The 7,435-nt window shown below is 55.2% G+C and overlaps 1 long non-coding RNA gene across 1 annotated transcript; it reads left to right on the forward strand.

Moving 5' to 3' along the window:
• Positions 1-537: 537 nt before the first annotated feature.
• On the forward strand, positions 538-2,232 carry LOC144234901 (uncharacterized). The gene is made up of 3 exons (XR_013336110.1): positions 538-863; positions 1,412-1,602; positions 1,686-2,232. It is a non-coding gene; the product is annotated as an uncharacterized LOC144234901 (long non-coding RNA).
• Positions 2,233-7,435: the final 5,203 nt, after the last annotated feature.

Here is a 7,435-nt window from a genome sequence, read left to right on the forward strand (position 1 = left end):
TTGAGCACCAACTTCAGCTCAGGTCATGATCTGCTCATGAGTTTGAACCCCACATCGAGCTCTGTGCTGACAGCTCAGAGCCTGGAGCCTGCTTCAGACTCTGTGTCTCCCTCTCTCTCTGCTCCTCCTCTGTCTCCCACGCTCTCTCAAAAATAAATAAACATTAAAAAAATTTTTTTTGTTTGTTTTTTAAAAGAAAAGAAAGAATGACCAAGTGCATCAGGGGCCAGAGCTCACCACACCTCTCTGGGGTCCCTCAGGCACACAGGTTAGCAGGACCAAGCTAGTCCTGGACACACGTGACCAGGCAAGGGGGCGTGTCCCCACCTTTCTGTTTATCCTCTACGCCCCGCCCAATGCCTGGCAGCAAGGACAATGCTGTTGAATGATTCTATCTCGCCACAGGCCCTGCCTCACCATCCTCCAAGATCACAGGATGGTGCTCTTCATGCCAACTTCCTGGGGACACATGCGGGCGGGGGGGGGGAGGGAAGGGGGGTAAGGTTACCTAGGGCCACAGGACCAACCTGGCACATCTCCCTCAGCGAAGTGCCCCTCATCACAGTTAGCATTCATGATGTCCTCACCCCCCCACCACCACCAGCCCTGTGCTGCACCGTCCAGGGCTGCCACTCTTGACCTCAGAGCATAAGAAGCCAGCATTCCCGTCTCTTTTACAGAGGACAGAGGCTCAGAGAGGGTAACTGACTTGCCCCAAAACACCAGTCCCTCCAGAGGCAAAGCTGGGCCTCCAACCCAAGCGGTCTGACCACAAAGCCTTGCCTGGAACCTCTCGACTGCCTGCTTCTAACTTACCATCCACTCTGCCACCAGGCAGGTCTCTCCACTTCCGTCAGCCACAGGTAATGCATCTCTAAACCTGGACGGTTCCCAGGGGGTGGAAGCAGGGGCTCTGCAGAGGTGGGCACCTCCTGTCCTTCCAGACTGAAATCTGTGAGATCAGAAGATTGCAGGCAGCCTTCCGGGACTCCCTGGCCGAAGATTCTACTACAAGGAGAGGGGCGTGGCTCTGTTCCACCCTCCAGGGTTTTCAAGCTAGGTAGCTGCCTTCCTCTTTTCGGCCAACTCTGCCCAGCACAGTGTAGAGAAAACCCTTCTTCCTCAGGCGGGGAAGTGGGGGGGGGCGGGGTGGTCGGNNNNGGGGGGGTTGGAAGGAAAAACTGGCTCAGGAATTTCTGCAACCGCAGATGATGCCTGATGCCTGCCTTGCAAGGAGACCCAGGGCGAGTGAGTCATGAGCTATGCCTGCAGAGGAGGAGGAGGGGGCCACGTGGAGGAGAACAGGACTGGTCAGAGAGTGACCTGAGTCTCCGACTGAGTAATGTCGGGAGGGATCTATTTGTGCAACCCACGGGAGCCTCTGACACATGCTGCTCTGTTCCCCTCCCAGGTCCCCCGCCTCCACCGCCTGCCTCTCTTCGTGGCCTTTTCCACGTTGCCCTCCGGCCCAATCCAGGCACCAGCAACTGTCTAGTCACCATGCAGCACGGTTTTAACAGCTAAGGCCTTAGACTCCCGAGTCTGGGCCTGCCACTGCCTTGCTTTGCCCCACCTGTAAAATGTTGGGATAAAGCACAGAGGGTAAGGATTTGATTGAAATAACACAGGTAAAGGAAGGCCTGGCACTCAGTAAGTGCTCACTTAAATGATGCTTAATCTTACAGGTAACCAGGTATCGTCCAGAGCCTGATATGGCCGCCCCCTGCTCTATCAGCCACCATCCTCAGGCAGGAGACTCATCAGTGGAGTCTGCACGGGCCACGGGCTGGCTGGCAAAGGCCAAAGTCATTAGTCCATGTCCCCAGCTCATAGCTCCCCTTGGAGCCTCTGCCCCCTGGAAAGATGCTCAGAGGTACTGGGGATTCCCAGAAAGGAGCCACCCTCAAGATGCCCAGATTGGTGGAAGCAGACTGGGGGAGAGTAGATCCAGAGGATGAGTCTGTCTTCAGCAGTGAAGCTGACCAGAGCAAGAAAGGAAACAAACACAATGACTCAGTTTGCCCCTGAAATCCAAATGTCTAGTCAGAGTGGAGCATGGCAATACCCAGCATTCGGGGTCAGGCTAAGAAAATGTCTGTAAGGATGGCCTCGGGAGGAACAAGACACGGCCTTTGGGAATCCTTCCAGGGGGTTGTAAAGACCAGGGAGAGGGGCGCCTGGGTGGCTCAGTTGGTTAAGCTTCCGACTTCGGCTCGGGTCATGATCTCACAGTTTGCGGGTTTGAGCCCTACATCGGGCTCTGTGCTGACGGCTCGGAGCCTGGAGCCTGCTTCGGATTCTGTGTCTCCCTCTTTCTCTGCCCTTCCCCCACTTGCACTCTCTCTCTCGAAGATAAATAAAGGCTAAAAAAAAAAAGACCAGGGAGCGATGTTCATTATAAACCCTTTAGTGAAAGGAGCAAGACACAAATTGAGTCACGGTCTCGGCAACACAGAACAATAAATACAGAAGAGAGAAATACTACTAAAGAATGGAGCGGTGCTGGTGGGGTGGTGGCGAGGGATTCCCAGCCTCGTCTCTAAACTTCATTCCTTGAGATCGAACCTTGAGATCACGATCAAGTGCTTAACCGGCGGGGAAGAAGGACCACAGCCCAGTTTGGGTTTAGAAAGGCCTCTCTGGTGATGGGTATGGGAAGGATGGAGGGGTGAGGCCAGAGCTCAGGCCTGGCCAATGGGAAAGAAACAGAGTCGAGGCTGGATGGAGGGGCAGGGCAGGGTCAACACCAACAAAAGATACGTTATGTAAGATGGACACGAGAGCAGAGGAGAATCCCCAGACGCTTCACCCTCAGGGGCTGACCCAGACCTTGGCTCTGGGCAGCGGCCCAGGCGGGGCTGGGCACTGCTTCCGGCCTGCCTGGCCTCTCTGCAAAGCCCAGGGCAGCAACTAGGAAGCCAGGCACCTGGGTGAGGGGATGGCCCAAAGGGGACACCTTCCTCCCTGCTCTGGGGACCTACCACCATTTCCCAAATGTGGAGAAGTTTGTAAAATCGATGTGGACAAAGACATTATTTATGTTGTGCTCAATAAATTAACGAGACACCATTTTTCTCCTATCTGACTATCAGAAAGGGTAATAATGCTCCAAAGAGAGGTACTTGGTACTGACAGCAGGGAATTTCAAATGTTTACAGCCTCTTCAGAGGCTACATGTCCATACATGAAAATGTGACCCCGGAGGTCCATTTTGAGGCCTCTCTGCCACCAACACCTGGCCCAGCACATGTGCAGGGTTTGGGCAGCACCATGAATTCTCACGAAACACTGGAAAGAACCCAAATGTCCATGGATGAGGGGATGGGTAAATAAATAGCACCGCGCACAGAAGGAAACCCACCCATGGGAGAACGAGATCAACTCGTGTTCTGACACGGAAAGATGTTCACAATATAATGAGTGAAAAAAGTCAAACCATAGAGATATAATTAAACCTCTTCTTTTGGGGGAGGGGGAGTAGGGAAGGGGCAGGGAAAGAGAGAATCCCAAGCAGGCTCCGTGCCCTCAGCGCAGAGCCCAACAGAGGACTCGATCTCACGAACCCTGAGATCATGACCTGAGCCGAAATCAAGAGTCAGACACTTAACAGACTGAGCTGCCCAGATGCCCCAATTGGACCTCTTCTTATAAACAGAGCTAAATGCGTGTGTACACACAGATGTATGTTTAGACATGAGAACACACCAAACTCCAGCGGTTTCTGGAGGGAGAGCAAAGGGAAGGCAAGGGGAGGGAGCGCCCACTTTCTCACTTTACACCCCTAAATTGCTGTGCGGGCATTACTTGTGCAACCAGCAGGCCTGGGCAGTGGTTGCCTGCGGTGCAGGATGACCGGGGGTGGGGGGAATGGGAGGGACCATTAATGAGTACGGGGTTTCTCTCTGGGGTGATGAAAGCACTCTAAACTTGACTGTGGCAATGACTGCACAATTCTGTGAATAGATATACACAAAAACCACTGAACTGTACACTTAAGCGGGTGAATGGTCTGGCAGGTGACTTAGGTTTCAATAAGGCTGCTATTTAAAAAAGATTTAGCAAAGGGAAAGGTGAGGCCGGCAGAAGGGAGGCGCTCGGGTCCTGGCAAACTCCCTGAGCAGCCCTTTGGGGTAATAAATCTTAGGGCAGTTTTTGCGTGTGCTGGGAGGCGGATTGGGGCAGGGGGAGGTTCCCTTGGCTCCCACAGCTTCATCTGGCCAAAAGAATTTCCAGAGGGGCTGAGTCCTTCAAGGCTGTTCTAGAGGCAGAACGGCCCCCTAGGCAATGGCAGAATTCCCGCCAAGGGCATAGCACCCAGCCCCTACTTGTACATCCTTGTAAGCTCCCTCCCTCGCATATTTTATCTCAGTTTTCATGGCAAAGAACCACCAACATGGACCACCCAGATACTTCCACTCTCTTCCCGGTCGGGTCCTCTGGGCCATATGGAAGGTGTGGGTTGGCCTAATCCCTCACCTCTCCACGTCCTCGCTCCTTCCTCGTCACACGGGCGCCGTCACGGCCCTCAGCGCCCACTCCAGATAGCACACATTTGCCAAGGAACTAGGAACATGGCATTCCAGGTTCCTAAAAACCCTGGTGGATTCTTGAATCCAAGAACAGTATCCACCCTGCTGCCCGGGACCGGGACCGAGCAAATCGCAGAGAAACACGACAACTACAGCGACAATTGCTCCCCCTTCAAACTCCAAACACCCAGCCACTCTCCTCACCCACCCGAAGGAAAGAATCTGTAACAGGGAGTAAATAACAATTCTCAATAATAATAGCAAGTGCTTGCTGAGCACTTGCTATCTCCCAAAGCACTGGGCTGAGTTCCTTTTTTCTTTTTTTTCAATGTTTATTTACTTATTTTTGAGAGAGAGGGTGCGCTCCAGAGAAGGGGGAGGAGCAGAGAGAAGGAGAGAGAATCCCAAGCAGGCTTCCTAACTGTCATCTCAGAACCTGACACGGGGCTCGATCTCAGGAACCTTAAGATCGAACCTTGAGATCACGCCACCNGCGCAGCAGGAAACTACTATTGTAATATCCCAGTCTCAATAAAAAATTGAGATTAAGATGCTGGCCCAAGCTCACATCAGCTGACATAATGTGGAGTCATTGGGACCCTGGGCCAGCCCAAATCTGGAGATCTGTGGGGGAAATGTGGGACCGTTAGGCTCTCAGAGCCAGAAGGGACTTCGGCGATCGGGTAGCCTACGGCCATCAGTTCACAGCCAGGGAAACTGAGACCCAGAGGAAGTGAGTGACTGCCTGAGGTTACCCAGTCCTCCTGGCTCCCAGGCTGGGGCTCTTTCCTCTTTGCAAGCTCCCTCATGAAAGTAGGAGGGAATCATCCCCCAGGGTTGCTAGCTGAGAACAAGCCCCTGCTTGCCAACGGCTTTGAAATCCCAGGATGAAAGGCACCGCAGCAGCAAAATGGCACCATGGGCAGGAGAGTGCCTGACCTCCGCCAGGACCTGCAGGCTGGCATTCACCTGCTCACCTGCCTGGGGTGGGCACGAAACTGCAGGAGCCACAGCCAAGCCACACGACCCTCGCAGGCCGCAGGCCACGGGAGCTCAAAGGACGGTGGGAAGGGATGTTCCAAATGCAAATGCAAAGGGGTGGCCCCAGGTAAGGAAGGCTCTGGAATTTTAATTGTCAGGCATCAAAGTGCTCACGGCTCCTTGGGTGTGGTGAGGAGGGTGCCTGGCTCACTGGAGGGGGCCAAGGCCAGCCTTCATTGCCTCCAAAAGGAATTTCTAAGGTGGCTTGCTTCCTTGGGAGGGGGCTAGAGGCTTTCCCCTGCCTCCAACCTCCCAACCCCCCCACTGTAGGTGCTCCCTCAGGTGAGCCTGGACCAGGAATTTGAGGCATTTGAAGAGGGTTATTAATAGCACTGAAGTGTTGAGGAGACAGGGGCCAGCAGGCTGAGTGGGCACAACCCTCTTCCAGCCAGCCTGGTATCCACAAAACAAACCCAACCCTGTCCAGGAGAGGACACTTCACCTTTTGTGGTTTCGGTCTCCACCCCTGTAAAACGGAGGGGTGGGGGGTGCTGGCAGCCTTCAGCCCGGGGGGAGGAAGAGGGGGAGAGCAAGAGCTGGGCGTGGGGGAAGGAAAAACCCCACCGAAGAAGGAGCAGGCACACCCCACCCAGGCCGGGTGAGGGGCCCCAAGAGGAGGTCGTGAATGGATGGACTGTTACAGAGCCTCAAGAGGCTGCCACCGCCAGGGAGGGGACAGGAAGACTCCGCCCCAGGCTTTCCTCCTCCCAGAGTCCAGGCCTGTCCTATAAGGAGGCTTTTCCAGGACTTAACCCCCTGCTGGTCTGAGACTGGAGAGGGTCTGACTCATTTCTACCTCACCCTCACCCATGCATCCGGCCCGGGCCTGGCACAAAGGGGGAACTGGGGCAGCAGGCCCCGTACCACCGTCCCTGGACAAGGCTTCCCCAGCACCTTCTTTGCTCTCAACCTTGGGGCTCTGGAGACACAGAGTTAAGGGACACCTGGTCCCTCTTCTCAAGGGGAACAAGCAGGCGGACAGCTTGCTGAAACTAACAGGACCGCGGGATACACTGGGATAAATGGAGGTGGACACAGTGCTCTGGGCTCACCGGATAGGGAGTGGCAAATTCGACAAGAGGAACAGACTCCTTCCATAGGCTGCACCCGTGCCCGCCCGCACCCCACATGCACCAGCACCCCACGCACTGGTGCTTCCTCTGTGCCGGGCCCTGTGCTAAGCAAGCGACGGGAATTAGGCCCCTTGAGTCTCTCAACAACTCATTCATAAGAAATTATTCACCCCGTTTCAGAGAGGAGAAAACGGAGGTGCCAGGCCACTTGGGAGACGGCCCTAAGATCTAACGGCTGGGAAACAGATGCTGGGATTCCACGCAGGCGGCCTCACCCAGGGCGGGAGAGGTGAGCCACAAAACCGAGTTTCCCAGGCACTCTGAGATTCTCACCCGATCTCTCCATTCTCCAGGGGATGGGGGAGGAGGAACCCAGGACCTTGCTGCGGTCCTGGGGCTTCCCCAGGAAGCCTGGGGTCAGCTGCCCTTCTAAGAAGTGGCCCCTGTGTGCAGTGACAGTCTGGGTGCAGGGCTGACTGCGGGAGAGGGGCTGAAGAGGCTGGGCTGCGGCCTTGACCAACCCCTTGGACACACCTGCCGGCAGGAGCACCCTGTTTGAGCCTGAGTCAAAGGGCAAGCAGCGTTCTGACCTACTCCTTCTGTGCACCTCCTCTTCCCCTAGCTCTACTCCCGGGGCCTGTCCCTAGAAGCCTCAGCCACGTGTACTAGGGTTGGGGCCAGGACGAGCTGGGGACGGGGACAGTGAGGGAGGAAGATTCAGGACACGCTGGCCGAGTGGGCCACAGCTCCATCTGGGTAGTACACTGGGGGATTCGAAGCGACCGGCTCGGA

The sequence above is a fragment of the Crocuta crocuta genome, unplaced genomic scaffold (genome assembly GCF_008692635.1).
Source record: "Crocuta crocuta isolate KB4526 unplaced genomic scaffold, BGI_CrCroc_1.0 scaffold35, whole genome shotgun sequence".
NCBI classification, from domain to species: domain Eukaryota; kingdom Metazoa; phylum Chordata; class Mammalia; order Carnivora; family Hyaenidae; genus Crocuta; species Crocuta crocuta.